The sequence below is a fragment of the Herpailurus yagouaroundi genome, unplaced genomic scaffold, assembly GCF_014898765.1.
Source record: "Herpailurus yagouaroundi ecotype Mexico unplaced genomic scaffold, PumYag 29, whole genome shotgun sequence".
Classification (NCBI taxonomy): domain Eukaryota; kingdom Metazoa; phylum Chordata; class Mammalia; order Carnivora; family Felidae; genus Herpailurus; species Herpailurus yagouaroundi.
The window spans coordinates 33964190-33980725 of record NW_024412377.1 but is presented as its reverse complement, the minus strand read 5'-3'; the positions used below and the strand labels follow the sequence as shown (position 1 = coordinate 33980725).

Here is a 16536-nt window from a genome sequence, read left to right as displayed (position 1 = left end):
CCGGGGTCCCCGCCGCCGCTTCGGCTCAGCAGCAGCCGCCGCCGCCGCCGCTGCCGCTCCAGCAGCCGCCGCCGCCGCCGCCGCCGCTCCCTAGACCGCCTCCTCTTCCCATGGCTGCGCCCTGCTTGGCAGCTCGCGGGCTGTCAGGCTTGGGGAGGAGGAGGGGGCGGAGTGAAACGGGAAGGGAGGACTGGAGGGGATGGGTGGGAAACGGCGGCCGCCGCTCACCAGGGGTCACTCCTGGACGGGCCTGCCGCCCCCGCGACCCGGGCTGCCGCCGCGAGGTGAAGCGGGAGTTCGGGGCGACCGGTTCGAGACCCGCTGCGGAGGCGCGGAGCGCCGTCCGGGCCAAGCATTCCGAGCAGCTGGGATGAAGCGTTCCCCGGCGAGGAGTTGGAGTTGGTGCGTGTCACTCTCTTCTGGGCTGCGCGGCTCCTCCTAGAGGAAAATATTGGTAGTTGCAGGACACTTCCTTCCTCTCCGCCCACCCCTGTTCCCAAAAAGAAGGCAGGACCTAAAAGAGCATGAAGTGCAGTCAACAAATTGAAAAGAACACTTACAGAAAAGTTAGCTATCTGCAGGAATGGGAAAAAGACGAGCAGGATAGCTCGGAAAGCGTGATAGGCCAACCAAACATTGCCTCTCTCCACCTGCAACCAATTTCCAAACTCTTGCTTCCTGGGGAAAAAGATAGTTAAAAGTAGACGGGATCTTATTTTAGAGGTTAGAAAACAGAGACAGAGAGATGAAGTAATTTGCCAAAAACACAAGTCTTGTTAGGAGAGACGTCTGTCCCGAAGCCAGAGCACGGGGCTACAGGGTGTCCAGACACAGGCCTCAGCCGGAGGACTGTCCTTGTGTATGACTAAGGGAACGCAGTTTAACTGCCCTGCGCAGAACACAGCTCATCTGTCAAATACGAGCCTGTCCACCACTTTTCACCGTAGGAAGACAAAGTGACAGAAGTTGTCAAAGTGCTTCAGAAAGTTAATATCGTTGTGCATGAGCATGTCGTTTTGTAAAGCATCAAACTCCCAGTCACCACACGCTTTTCTCAGCAGAAAGTACAAAAGTCCAGTTCTAGGTTGTCTGAGATCTGAAGGAGCAGCCAGTCATGCTCCCTTTTTACTATTTACTTTACTACTGACAGCCAGTTATAATGTCGTTTATCTAACAGCTTCTAAACAGCTTGGGCTTACAAAATGACTTTTTTTTTTCTTTTACAGGGCTCCAAACACAGAGCAGAGTTTATAACCAGAGAGAAATGTTGAAACAACAATCTAAAGAAACCAAGCTTCTTAGCACTGGAATAAAAGATTCCTGGGGTGTGGAGAGCAGCACATGGTGAGTGGTACATGGCAAGTAGTACAGAGAAGGCAAAAGAAGGAAGGAACTCAGGACCCAAGAATGCATCACATAAGATACTCCTATTTTTAAAGGAATCAAAGATATGGAAAATTCTGTTCCTTAAGAGTCCTTTTTGAGTCTCAGCTATGGCTCAACAACCCAAATGTTCCAGGCAAAGAAGGACAGCCAGAATGAAAGAAGGAGGAAATATTCTAGAAGGGGTTTGTATCATCACAGTCCTATACCGTGGCAGGAGTCAGGTGGATGTTGATTTCGAACTGGTCCTGTTCTATCCCACCTGAGTACAAGGTGGCTCTCCTTCTCTTCTCCGGTCCCTTGATTTCTAGGGTTCCGGGCTCTGCGAGAGCAGTGGGGTGCTTCCCAGTGTCTAGAGTTTTTAAAACAGGAGTTGCTCACATAGACAAAGATGAGGGCCCAGGCAGGCGGAACTCCTGCTGGGCGTTCTATGCATGCCATGTCGGCTGAAAGGGCATGAAAGGGCATGACAGGAGGGAGACAAGGCAGTCCTCACGTGCTGACTCCACTCCTGTTTGAGATGACCTTCCGAGTTGGCCCTTCACACTCTGGCACCACCACCTTCTCTCTTTATATGCCTTTTCATCCTCTTTCCCCCATCCTCCAGCCCAGGGAATCTTGACATAGTCTAGGAGGTGCCAGATGGACTCACAAAGTATTTTCTAAGTTCTATTGTTTATGGCCTGAAGATGATTTAAGAGCAATGCTATAAAAGAAGGATTGCCTTCTCTTTTTTTCTGGGTTCAGCAGTAGCCTTCATTCCCTGAGTCAGGAAAATGTAGACTGATTGCTTTGGCTTCTGCTCCACCTTTGGTAAAATAGTCATTGTGCACCAAAGCACAGGAAAAGACATGTTGGTTAATATAAAATGTTATGGAACTAGATATAGCCTTGCAACTTACACAAAGGGCAGTCTTTAAGTCCCACAAATAAAGGTCCTTGATCTCATACATGACTATGTATAGGTCTATAGTGGTACGTCCCTCTTTATATTTTCTAGGTTATGGGGGGAAATGTATCAGGTCTTAGGTTGACTAATATGTTACAAATTAAGGCATACCAAAGCACACTTGCCTTGTGAAATGTGAAATTGCATTTCCTCATGCCTTCTCCTCTGCCTGGAATATCCTACTTTGACCGTGTAGGGAAGTTCTCCTTAACCTTCCAATTCCAGTTCAGTTGTGTGGTTTCTCTATAAAGTCCTTCCTCGCTCTTCCCAAAGGCGGAATTAATGAATTATCTTTGCATCTGCATCCTGATAGGCTTTTATACCTACTTTCATTACAGTTTTTATTGATAGGTCCACTTTCCCCATTAGTTATGAGACCTCCAAAAGAGGCACAGGTAGTCTTAATATTAGTACCTAAAAAGTCTAGGTTTGTGCCCAGCAAATGGTAAAGTGCCTGACAAATGCTTAACCAAGTTAAATGAAAATTTATTCCATCCAAATTTGTACCTCAAACCCAGATCTCTATACAGAGCTGCCATGTTCCATGTCTCTCAAACTTACTTTAAAGGATTTTTAAAAACTAACCCTGAACTCCCATCCACCAGTTTCTTTCATTCAACAGATGTTAGAGAGCATATACCATGACAAATTTGTTCTAGGAACTTAAGATGCATCAGGGAACAAAACTTATACAGCATCCCCATAAAGACCTTGCCCTCAAGGGGCTTGCATTCTACTTAGGAGAGACAATGAACACAGTTAAGAAGTAAATCACTGAAGTGCTGATTATAGAGAACTATGGCAGGGTAAGGGGCTGAGGAATGCCAGGTAACAGGTACAAGAATGCTGGGAATTCTCTCCTTGCTCAGAACTGAGCAGTGTATTAGAGGAGTCGAGCATGTGATGGTTATGAACACATAAGCGATCCTTGAGCAGGATAACCTCTCCATCCTCATCCCCAACTCCAGCCACAAATGCCTTGGTTGAGAGGATGCAAAAGGAATCATAAAGGGAAGAAAACAACTTAGGAAACTTCCTCTACTGAAAGGCAACATGGGAAAACCCATTTCATGATCTAGAAATTCTTAGCCGAGACTTATGAGGAGGTCCCAGAACTAGAATTAAAGCTTCAACCCACCACTGATTTTGTGAATTTCAAAAACAGTAGGTATTTCATTTCAGAGCTCATAAAAGCTAAAAGGAATATGATTGCCTTGACTCTCTGGTGGATTCAGAGCCACCCACAGGAAAGCTCAGGGCCTGAGCAACACCAGACAATGGACAGACACCTGGTGGAAAGGAACAAAATAAGACAGGTCTCAGTAGGGACTCATGAATGAATGTTCCCTTTTAAATCATTTCAGTGTAGGGGCGCCTGGGTGGCCCAGTCAGTTGGGCAGCAGACTCTTGATTTCAGCGAGGGTCGTGATCTTGTGGTTCATGGGTTCACGCCCTGCATCAGGCTTTGCGCTAGCAGTGTGGAGATTGCTTGGGATTCTCTCTCTCTCTCCCTCTCTCCCAGCCCCTCCCCTGCTTGCATGCTCTCTTCTCTCTCAAAGTGGGTAAATAAACTTAAAAAAAAACCATTTAAGTGTAAAGATTTAAAAAATAAAAACAATTTTTGAGATTATTTTTCCCCTCCTCCCATCAAATGCAAAACCTTGTTTTTAAAAAACGTAATAGAAAGTCATCTGGCTTCTGTCTGGATAATTATGTTGATGAGTAACCCACTAACTCCCTTACTGGGAAGCAAGCATGTTCCATTTTGTGACTACACCATTTGTTAAAAGTACTTTAGCCAGACTCTGCTATTCTATTATTTATACCCAGTTCTATCTCTCAAGCTCATAGGAACAAAATTAGGCATTTAAATTTTTTTTTTTTTTTGAGACACACTTTCACTCATGTCAGTACAAGTTACTTCTTCTCTGGGCCAAACGTGGCAGATCTTTTCGGTTCTTCTCATGCAATGTGGTTTCCAAACCTGACAACATCCTTGTCCTTCACCTTAGTGTGTGCTCTGCTTCATCAAAATCCTTTATAAAGTGCTGTTCCCAGCATCAAATTCAGTCCCATTATGGACACCACAAGAGAGAGGAGAACCGTGAGCTTCCAACTACACCTTCGGGAGTAATGGAAATGGTAGAAAGAATCCCTGGAGTCTGGCAGATGGGGCCGGAACCCCAGCTCTGACCCAACTTAGCCTACGCTCTAAGAAAGTACATTTAGCAAACTTAACCTTGATCCTGGCATTTGTATCTCTTCTTTCCCTCCACATTCAGTCCTTTCCTACTTTTGTCTTCACAGATTATTTTGTTCTTTGTTTCTATACTTCTCATCTTTAAAAGAGGTGGAAATATAAAAGCAAAAAGGGAGGTGAATGAAAGGAACCTGAGGAGGTATGAAAAAGTTTCTCATAGCAACTTTCCTTTATAGAAATTAGGCACACAGAATATTCCAATTACTAAATAAACTACCAATCTAATTTGCTTATCAGACTTCTCTGAAAGCGACCCAAGGGGAAGAACATTGAATCCTTTGCACATAAAAGGAACAGACCTACCTACCTACCACCAAGGTTCTACCCAGTGAAATCAGGAGAAGTCAGGGGAGGAGATGTGAGAATTCCTGGCTGGAAATTCCCTTAGGTATATTGAAGAGAGAGAGGGCTTGCAGGGTAGCAGCATTTTTCTCAAGGTTACCAGCCCTCTGTAGCAATTGCTGAACCAAGCCTATGGTTCTCACCACAAGAAAGCACAGTATCTTTAATAAGAAAGTTTGAGGACTAAATAAAATAGGTCTCAGCTATTGTAGACAAATAATAGATTAGAATGTCCAAATTGCATTTGCCTCATAAATTTGTTTCTCATACTTCCCTAATACTCAGTATTCCAAACATTCACATAAATTATGTCAATTTTTCTTCACAGTAGTTCTGTGAAGAAGGTGCAATTATCTTCTGTTGATCAGTGAGGAAGCTGGCTTAGAGAAGCAAAGGGACTGGACGAAGCACACAATTAGGCAGATTCAGGTTTGGATGGGGACACAGAGACTTTCTGGGCTGAGTCCATTCTTTGGACTCCTCTACTGCCTCACCTCTCCATCTTGTCCATCTTGTGTGTGTGTGTGTGTGTGTGTATTTAAATATTAATTATAGTATAGTTAAAATACAGTGTTATATTAGTTTCAGGTAAAATATAATGACTCAACAATTTTATACATTACTCCGTGCTCATCGTGATAAGTAAGTGTACTCTTAATCCCTTTCAGCTATTTCACCCATCCCCCACCGACCTTCCCTCTGGTAACCATCAGTTTGTTTTTACCCCAGCAGACCACAAGCATCTGTCTGAGGCAAAAACTTTAAAATTTCTTCAAATTTCCAGGAACCAAGTTAATAGGGAGTGGTGGGGGGACATAAGCAGTCTATTGCATTTTTAATACTGTTCCATGCAGGTTCACCTCTAATATTTGTGGGGTTCAGAGCCAGAAGATAAATGGAGCCCACATACCACAGGTCTAGATATCCAAAAGTGATGGTCAAACTAACAAATTGTTGGATACAATATACTCTATCTTCTTATCTTGAGAAATGTACCTTCAAAATGACCTGGGATGACAGATGTGAGTTTGGATTTCTCAGAGTTCTGCATCGCCGAGTGGTAATGTAGTAAGATCGGCTTGATCTCCGTGTCCATCCTCCCCGCTTCTCTTCTCACTCCTGGCTCTCCCTTACACACAGAGAGGTCTCCTATACATATGTGAAGGACCCTAGTTCACATGTGTAAGCTCTAACCAATCTCTCTCTCTCTTTCCATCCTCAGGACTTCAAGACATTTAGGCTGGGAACTCCAAAGTCTGAGATATCCAAAGGATAATCTAAAGAAAGCACAGCCCATGGATAGGCAATCTCATTCACCCAAAGGTTCCTTGTCTTGTGAATTAGGACATGGCCCCAAGAGAGCCAGTGGAAGGACCTTTCTCTCATAGGTCTGAAGGCAGTACTTATTATTTGATTTCATTTAGATGCATGTACATTTCTTTAATGGAGGCATTGGTCTAAGGGCATCTTGGAAAGGACATCCAGTTGAGGAGCTCAGTGCAGAATGCAGCATGCATTAAGTACTCAGCAAATGCTTGTTTAAAAAATTGAATTTCAGGGGCTCCTGCATGGCTCAGTAGGTGCAGTGACTGACTTCGGCTCAGGTCATGGTCTCCAGTTTGTGAGTTCGAGCCCCACTTCATCTCTGTGCTGACAGCTTGGAGCCTGGAGCCTACTTCGGATTCTGTGTCTTCCTCTCTCTCTCTCTCTGCCCCTCTCCTGCTTGTGTGCATGCTCTCTCTCTCTCTAAGAATAAATAAACATTTAAAAATAAAAATAAAGCATTGGATTTCATATTTAAGGCAATTTGATGCTCAATATTGAAAACAAACTAAAAGAAAAGCAATATATTACAAAATATATTTGAAATATATATCTAGAAGACACCAACAACCTGATAGTATAAATGCTTGTATATATGGGAATTTGGATAATTTGCAAATTTTAGTCATTGTAAGTAGTTCTCCTATGGACTTCTGATGTGTATCTTTTGGTGAGCATTTGTACCCATTTCTATTGGGTACATACAACCAAACGCTGCTCAAAGTGATTGTATGAATTTGTACTTCTGCCAGCACTATATGATAGTGATTGTTCATATCCTCACCAACACTTAATATTTTTCACCTTTTTGGATTTAGTCATTCTGGTGTCTGTGGAGTAGCACTAAGTATTCTGATTTAAATTAGTATTTTCCTGATGTCTAAGGACGTTGAGCATCTTTTCATATATACTAGTTACTTGGACCTCCGCTTTTTAAAGTGTCTGTTTAACTCTTGCCATATGTGTGTGTGTGTGCACACACACACATCATTATTTTTCAGTTATTTGTAAAAATTACATTAAATTATTAACTGTGGTTTCCTCTAGGGAGTGAAATTTTTTGGAAAGTGGGAGGTAGGTGGAAGGAATGAAAGAACAAGGTTTTTTATACTTTTAAGCTCTAGTTTTGTTTTCAATCAGGAAACGTAAAATCTGAATATGCATAACAAAAACCTCATCTGTATCAGAAGCTGAATATTTATACAATATTCATATGATACTAAAGCTCTGTGCTTATGAAGTGCTCAAATGGCAAGTTCCTGTAGTAGATTAGATATAGAATTTGCTTTATAATAATCTGATTCACAAGCAACGTTCTGCAAATAACATCTGTTGTGTGATGTGATACAAGGTACCATCACTAATTAATTAATTATTTTTATACAATAAAAAATATGGATAAATCAAAGCAGTTGATACATAATAATCACTTTATTTCTGCTTCCTTGAATAAACCAACATATGATGTCAGAATTTTTTAATTTGCCTATATGCCTTATTATCCACTTTATCATTCATTTACCTTATTTGTCTAATTATTTAATGCTTTTCTAGTTTCCTTATTCTAAACGAGGACTTGAGATGGTTTGCAGAGAAATATATAAGCCATAAAGATGAATAAATAAAACAAATGAGAAAATGGGAAAGAAAGGAAAAGAGGGGATAAAACTAACATAACAAGCAGGGATACTTAGCCTTTGAAATTCGTATCATAATGTCCTGTTCATTTGCCAGAAGTCAGACACAATATTGGCTCTGACAATTGGTGACTATAACAAATAAGAAGAAAACTATAACCAATAAAAAACATCTGCAAGGTGTACCCTACCCATAGGTGAAAGCCAAGCATTGGAAGGGCATCTTCTTCTAAAACCAATACATTCAAGAAGTTGTTCCTGGAGGTCATCTTACAGGGATTTGACATGGTGGGCTGGATGCTGTATTGGTGACATATATGATAAGACTGAAGGACCTTCTTTCCTCTGAAAATTTGTGTGGAGATACCCAAAACGGAAAACTTTGCCAGAAATTACAGGCAATCTCATACTCACCTTTAACTTCTTTTTAACACAGCCATTGATAACATTTAATTTTAAGAAACAAAGTGTTTACTTCATAGTAACCACAGAAAGTTTGGTTCAAAAGTTATTTCAATTTGCTAATATCTTAGATTTGAGAATATTGGTGTTTAAAATTTAATTGCCCTCTGGGGCACCTGGGTGGCTCAGTTGGTTGAGTGTCTGACTTTGACTTAGGTCATGATCTCACAGTTCGTGAGTTCGAGCCCTGTGTCGGGCCCTGTGTAGTGCCCCTCTCCCACTCGTGCTCTGTCTCTCTTTGCCTCTCAAAAATAAATAAATGTAATAAATTTTGTTTTTTAAATTTAATTTCCCTCATAGTTCATGAAAACATTAAAGAGTCTATGGAACTATGTGTTCCAGGGTTTAAACAAAATCCATCCAGATAAGCAAAAACCAAAATGAGCAAGGTATCTGAGATTTATTTATGATTTCCAGCTTTATTGGGATTATTTGAAGTAAAAGGTTGATCTATCAACTGCCTTTTCTGGGGTTTATTAAGTTTACTAGAAATATATCAATTGTTTCATCCATGCTTATGACATACAAAAGAGTTAAACAATTTTAACCACATTTACATGCCTTATACATGATGAATGCTGATTTCATCCTGAAAACTATCAAAATACAACCCAGAACCTACTTTTTACCCCTTGAGATCACTATCTGAAAATAATTTTACAGAAATAAATAGCCTCATTAACTTTAAATTATTGTAAACATCCATAACAGGACTGGTAGGATCAGCAGCCCTACCAGAATTTCTGGACATGAAATTCCAATTTTAAAATCCCTTCTTTTGGTCAAGATTTAATTTGTAGAGTGGTCTTGTCAAGATTCAAATACATTTATTTGAGATGAGCAACAAAATTAATTTATTTACTAGAAGTTGTATATGCATTCACAGGGATGAATGAAGTGGTTATACATTTTTAAAACAATTTTTAAAACATTTTAAAACCTGTTTCATTTATATTTTCCCCCAATAATTCCACATTTGAGATTGTATGCCAGATATTACATTCATTTATTCCCATTTTTATAATTTATCCATATAAATACAAAATTGAGCTGCTGATCACTATGAGATAACATTGAGTTAACACAGTTTCATTCAATAGGGAGGAATTTGGTGTTGTAGATTTTCTATCTGGTTTTATTATAGGTAGTGTATATTTTGCATTAGAAGAAAGTGACTTAGATATAGATGTAGCTATGTCATAATACTATATATGTATGCACATTTATTCTAGAATTTTGCTTTAATTTTGAAATATAATATATCTCTATGGTAAAAAAAAACACAAAAGGATATAGAATGAAAAATTATTTGCAACAGATAAAACAGAAGAAAAATTTAATTAACATAAAAGGAGATCTTAAAAACTGATTTATTGGGGCACCTGGGTAGCTTAGTCAGTTAAGCATCCAACTTTGGCTCAGGTCATGATCTCACAGCTTGTGAGTTCGAGCCTGGCATTGGGCTCTTGGCTGACAGCTCAGAGTCTGGAACCTGCTTCAGATTCTGTGTCTCCCTCTCTCTGCCCCTCCCCTGCTCATGTGCTCTCTCTCTCTCTCTCTCTCTCTCTCTCTCTCTCTCTCTCTCAAAAATAACATTAAGAAATTTAAAACAACTGATTTATTAAAAATAGACAATCCAATGGAAAAATAGGCATTTCAAAGATGATTAAGAAGAGACAATTCAAAGAAAAATAAAAATAAAGTATTATGAACATATGAAAAGATGTTCAAATTCATTTACTGCTAAGAAAATGTAAATCAAAATAATAACTTTAAATCTATCAGATTGGAAAAGATAAACATGTTAATAGCATACATTATTAGTCAAGGTGCAGGGACAAACACCTTTTCAGGACAATTTGGCATATCTATAAAATCTTCAGTGCATATATTCTTTTGGCCAGAGATTCCACTTTTAGAGGTATATATTTATAGATAAACTCACAAAATTTTGCTAAGTTATATGAATGAAAGCAATTTCAAAATAATTCTACATTCTTTACCTTGTAACTTTTTAAAATGGTATATTGTTTTGATACAGAAAATAATTTTTATATGGTCATACTTATCCATTTACTTATCACAGGCTATTAGTTACCTTATATAGTCAACTCCTATGAGATAGGACAAAGTACCCCCACTTTTCATCTGAGAAAACTGAGGCTCAGAGCATTTAGCTACTCAGAACGAGAGTAGAGATTTGATCCCAGTTCTAACTGACTTCAAAACCTATGATATTTTCACCACATCAAACTCCATTTTGAAAACTTGAAAGATTGAAATCTTGAAGGTAGATTGGGCATCATCACCACCACTGTTTGAAATCCTACCAGTCTGGGGACTACCAGACAGGAAGAAACTACTCTTTGCTAATACACAGTTCCACTAGTGAATTCACTTATTTCACTTCTTAGTTTTTGGTATATCGAGTATGCGTCCAAACCTTGCTCCACTATAGAATGTTGGAATAAATGAAATCACATTTCCACATTTGGAAATGTATCTCTGAAGATACTAATGTTTTCAGAGATTTCCACATGGGAAATTAACACATCAAAAAGATAGTGACAGCAAGCACATGGGGAAAAGGACGCCCCCTATATAATGATGAGATAGATGGTATGGTTAATAACATTTTTAAAAGGCACTTTGGCAATAAATATCAAAATTCAAATTCCATGTATCCTTTGCATCATTTCAAAAATAAATAAACATTAAACAAAATTTTAAAAAAAGAATGTGATAGACCAGTCACCCCTGATATGGGCTACTGTCACTGATTAAATAAAAATAATTGCCAAAAAAACCCCTAAAGTATGAGTCAAATTCTATAAAAATGAAGAGCGAAATATCTGGTTACCCCTAGGGGTAAAAATAGAGGAAGGGACAAGTGGGGAAAGGTGAATGTTCACTCCTTATTTCATATAGTTCTCTGTACTGTGTGAATTTTTCCCAGTGAGTATGTAAAACTAACAAATCCACTCCTCATATAGTTTTATTTTATGAGCTTTTTTTTCAATGAGCAAGGACAACTTCTGTAATTTTTTAAAATGCAATGATGTTTTTTAATTTTTTTTTTCAACGTTTATTTATTTTTGTGACAGAGAGAGACAGAGCATGAACGGGGGAGGGGCAGAGAGAGAGGGAGACACAGAATCGGAAACAGGCTCCAGGCTCTGAGCCATCAGCCCAGAGCCTGACGCGGGGCTCGAACTCACGGACCGCGAGATCGTGACCTGGCTGAAGTCGGACGCTTAACCGACTGCGCCACCCAGGCGCCCCAATGCAATGATGTTTTTTAAAGCACGTGATTTTTATGAAGATAAAAGTAGCACATATGCTTTGGTTTAAGAAATAGGTAGTGTAGTCAAGCTGTGTAGACCACGTATTGAAATAAACCCGTGAAGCTGTGTAGACCACGTATTGAAATAAACCCGTGAAGCAAACTGAGGATGAAAGCTCACTTCTACTAACACAAAGCATTAGATTAGACAGTTTTTCTTTCAGTAAGAATTGTTTACCTTAAAATTTGGCTTTGTTATTAAACCAACTTTCTTGAGATGGCCTCATACCCTTAAGAAAAATGAATCGCAGAGAATGATAGTTGTGTTAAAAACTCCCATAAGGACTCTCTTGGGGAGATTCAACTGATTCATATACTTTGAGGAAAGGAAGAGCTCAAGTGGAATAAGGCTGGTCATTATTCCAGCTCCTACTAGAGATCAATTTCTCTTCTTTCTTCTAAGTGCTGGCACCCTATCCCTGTGCTTGGCAGAGTATTTTCTCTGCATAAGTTAGGGAGGGGTTGAGCATTCTTTCTTGTGGAGGAGCTGTCAGAATCCTTGGCACGTTTTAGGTTAAGGCTGGATTATGCTATCATGGTAAAAAGTTTAGCTCAGGAGCTAATCTCTACTTTGTTAATTTATCCAGACACGGGATTTACCAAGGAAAAACTGTAATTATTGCTCCCTAGTGGATTCAAAGAAGACACAATAGCTTTTCTGCTTGAATGCTTTGTATATGATGTACAAATCTCTACCCAAAATGAAATGTTTTAGTTGGAAGTTTGAGATGATTCTTTTAAAAACATAAATTCCAGATATGCCAGAAAGAAGGCTGGGCTGGTCAGAAAGTGTGGGGGTGGTGCTGTTATAGTTGACACTCAGTTGTTATGAATTGATAGAAATACCTCTAGGTGTTGCGGTGAGAGGTCTAGCAGTGTTGTGCAGAAGCAGGGTGTAACTGACTATGGTTTGTTTCTTCTCAGGCTCAGTCCCTAGGGTTTCCTCCCAAAGACCAGAGACATAAAACCCACCCTCCTTCGTCACCACCCTACCTTCTCTGGGTAAAACAGAAGTAGCTCAGAAACAGAACTTTGTGGGATTTTTTTTTTAAATGTTTATTCATTTTTTTGAGACACAGAGAGAGACAGAGCGTGAATGGGGGAGGGGCAGAGAGAGAGGGAGACAGAATCTGAAGCAGGCTCCAGGCTCTGAGCTGTCAGCACAGAGCCCGACCCGGGGCTCAAACTCACAGACCACGAAATCATGACCTGAGCTGAAATCGGATGCTTAACCAACTGAGCCACCCAGGTGCCCCAGAACTCTGTGGGATCTTAAATGCGGTCATCATTTCCACGTAATTTTGATTGTCAAAGAAGGAAGAAGAATCCTTTGTAATAGTTGTTGTAAAATTAGGAACAGTCATCAAATTACTGAAATAATGTACATAGACAGAATTCATGTAACAATAAGTCTGCAATTGAGACTGATAATTTTGTAGTATTATTAGTAATATGGTCAATTATTTGATGGAAAAGCCATTTCAACGTAGAACTTCATGAAACTCATGAGGGAGATGAAGGAAATCTGGGCCATGAAATAGTCAAGAAGGAAATCTGAACTCAGCACAACAGAAGCAATTACTTAAGCCATGCTTCTGAGCCCCAGCAATTGTCTGTATTTCATTGTATGTAATAACATATATATATACTAAACTGCATTTTTTTTAAATTTTTTTTTCAACATTTATTTATTTTTGGGACAGAGAGAGACAGAGCATGAACGGGGGAGGGGCAGAGAGAGAGGGAGACACAGAATCGGAAACAGGCTCCAGGCTCTGAGCCATCAGCCCAGAGCCTGACGCGGGGCTCGAACTCACGGACCGCGAGATCGTGACCTGGCTGAAGTCGGACGCTTAACCGACTGCGCCACCCAGGCGCCCCTAAACTGCATTTAATTGTTGTTTCAACCATTGTTAACTAACCCTCTTGTCTTTTTAAGTAGCACGGTTAGAGAATCCTGTGGGCATTATTTTAGAAAGCTATCTGTGGCAGCCATGGTGGTGCTCAGATTTCCCCCCCCCAGAGAACTTTATGCAAGTACTGGGGTTGGCAGACAGCCTCCAGTGGCCACACCTTGGAATCTGCCATAATGTGTATGCCAGGGCCACACTTTCTCTAGGCTGCTCCCAGCCAGTGACTGGCTACTAGAACTGAGCCATTTCTTTCCAAGAGCAGATTCTTCTAAAGGGCAATCTGTGCTCTGGGGCTCCCTGTCGACCTGACCGAGTCATTCTCAGAGCTGCAGTATAGTCTGAGACTCTTCCCACATGATCCTCCTTCCTTCTTTCCTTAGGTGCTAGACCTGCATCATAGTGTGATGCTCTCCTTGCCTATTCTGCTCCCACTCCCCCACATCTTTCACAGGGGTCTCCTACAGTAAATCCTGCAAGCATCTAATTCTGTCTTGGCATCTGCTTCTTAGACAACTGGAAATGACATAGCATTTGAATTAAGTGGACCCTAACTTGCAATAGAGTTAAAAGTTCTCCTAAGTACTTTTTTTGAAGAATTTTCAAGCAGTAATTTAAAGCTTGCTCCAGCAAGAGTCATTGCTATCTGGATGTGCTTTAGATTATTTACAAGGAGGCCTTGATTAAGGAGCCCCTTATCTGAACAATGGAGCTATTGCTGTTTACAATGCTATGTATGAGAGAATCCTTAGGGACTTGGCTTTCTCTCTGACCCAAGTACAATTTGTCTATCAGCCAAAAAGAGTTGCTTCAAAGCCAGCTGGCCATAACTGTTTATTGGCATCTCATTGGCAATACTTTGCAAACATATGTTTGATGTTCAGGTTCAGAGTTCGTACATGCAGAAATCAAACAGCTGAGTAAGAGTATGATGTTGGATTTTTTCTTACACTTGCCTCTGCTTAAAATGATAACCTATTCACTTTGGATGCCAAAATATGATTTTAATATGATTAGATTCAGATTCAATTAATTAAAAAATAAATCAAGAGGGCCAGTTTACTTAAAATTTTCAGTCACATATATATGTATCTATAATATGTTACTTTGCCCTGCAGATGAGTGTGTGGAGTCATGCACTTTTTCACTTCTTGTTTTCTTATCCATTCTGTTACCCTATGTCTTTTGATCAGAGCATTGAGTCCATTGACATTTAGACTGAGTACTGAAAGATATGAATTTATTGCCATTATGATGCTTGTAGAGTTGGAGTTTCTGGTGGTGTTCTCTGGTCCTTTCTAATCTTTGTTGCTTTTGGTATTTATATACACACACACACACATATACATATGTATATATATACACACATATATAAAATATACATATATATAATATACATATATATATAAAATATACATATACATATGTATATGTGTGTATATATATATATATATATATATTTTTTTTTCATCTTCTCTCCCCTCAGAGAGTCCCCTTAAAATTTCTTGCAGGGCTGGTTTAGTGCTCACAAATTCCTTTAATTTTTGTTTGTCTGGGAAACTTTTTATCTCTCCTTCTATTTTGAATGACAGCCTTGCTGCATAAAGAATTCTCGGCTGCATATTTTTCTGATTCAGCACATTGAATATATCCTGCCACTCCTTTCTGCCCTGCCCCGTTTCTGTGGATAGGTCTGCTGCAAACTTGATCTGTCTTCTCTTGTAGGTTAGGGACTTTTTTTTCCCTTGCTGCTTTCATGATTCTTTCCTTGCCTGAGTATTTTGTGAACTTGACTATGATATGCCTTGTTGATGGCCAGTTTTTGTTGAATCTAATGGGAGTCCTCTTTGCTTCCTGGATTTTGATGTCTGTCTCTTTCCCTAGGTTAGGGAAGTTTTCTGCTATGATTTGCTCACATAACCCTTCTACCCCTATTTCTCTCTCTTCCTCTTCTGGGACTCCCATGATTCTGATGCTGTTCCTTTTTAATGAGTCATTGATTTCTCTAATTCTTAAATCGTGCTCTTTTGCCTTAATCTCCGTCTTTTTTTTTCTGCTTCATTATTCTCTATAAGTTTGTCCTCTATATCGCTGATTCTCTGTTCCACCTCGTCCATCCTTGCCGCCACTGTGTGCATCCATGATTGCAGCTCAGTTGTAGCATTTTTAATTTCATTCTATTTTTTTACTTCTTTTATCTCTGCAGAAAGGGATTCTAATCTATTTTTGACTCCAGCTAGTATTCTTATTATCGTGATTCTAAATTCTGGTTCAGACAAGTTGCTTGTATCTGTGTTGGTTGAACCCTGGCTGTTCAACCCTGGCTGGTTGAACCCTGTTTTTTCATGCTGTTTCTTTTGGGATGAATTCCTACTGAATTCTGTGGTTCAGGTTGTACAGATTGTTGTTAATCCTCCAATCAGTTTTCTAGGTGTATAGGATGGTTAAGTGTTAGTCTGGCTCTATTTCATGGACGTGAGACACACAAAAAACTTCCATGCTGTTCCGCCATCTTGGCTGCTCCCCCACATTTTTTCACTTCTATAGCCCTCCTTCAAAGTGGCTCGGTTTTACATAGAAGGTGCCCCAGGTTCAATATTATACCCTGTGCAACTAATGAGATGCACAAATATAATTTAAATAGCCTGAAATATTTCTTGATAAAACTCTATTCATATTCAATTTTTAAGCTATTAAGAGCAGATTTTATTCACTATGTGTTACAATACTATCAGGAATTTTAGCATGATGAATTTATATGTTTCCTGTGTTATCTTACTGTTCTCTATGTGTGATGACCTATTAGATTGATTATCTCACAAAACTCACATTATAACCTTATGTGGTAGGCTACTTATTATCTCCAATTTAAGACATGGCAGCTGGGTTTTACAGAGGTTGTATGCTCACTCAAGGTTACATAGCTA

General features: G+C 39.7%; 1 protein-coding gene and 1 long non-coding RNA gene across 2 annotated transcripts in view; one reads left to right on the top strand and one right to left on the bottom strand.

Annotated features, from left to right (window-relative positions):
- GHR (growth hormone receptor) overlaps positions 1–118 on the bottom strand; it is a 272938-nt gene extending 272820 nt beyond the window's left edge. The window contains exon 1 of the mRNA XM_040496277.1: positions 5–118. The gene's annotated coding sequence lies outside the window, so the exon portion shown is untranslated. The remainder of the gene's footprint in view (positions 1–4) is intronic.
- A 171-nt stretch (positions 119–289) lies between these two features.
- The window catches only part of LOC121044246 (uncharacterized), a 30269-nt gene continuing 14022 nt past the window's right edge, over positions 290–16536 (top strand). The window contains exons 1-2 of the long non-coding RNA XR_005797219.1: positions 290–402; positions 1227–1344. This is a non-coding gene — a long non-coding RNA (uncharacterized LOC121044246). The remainder of the gene's footprint in view (positions 403–1226; positions 1345–16536) is intronic.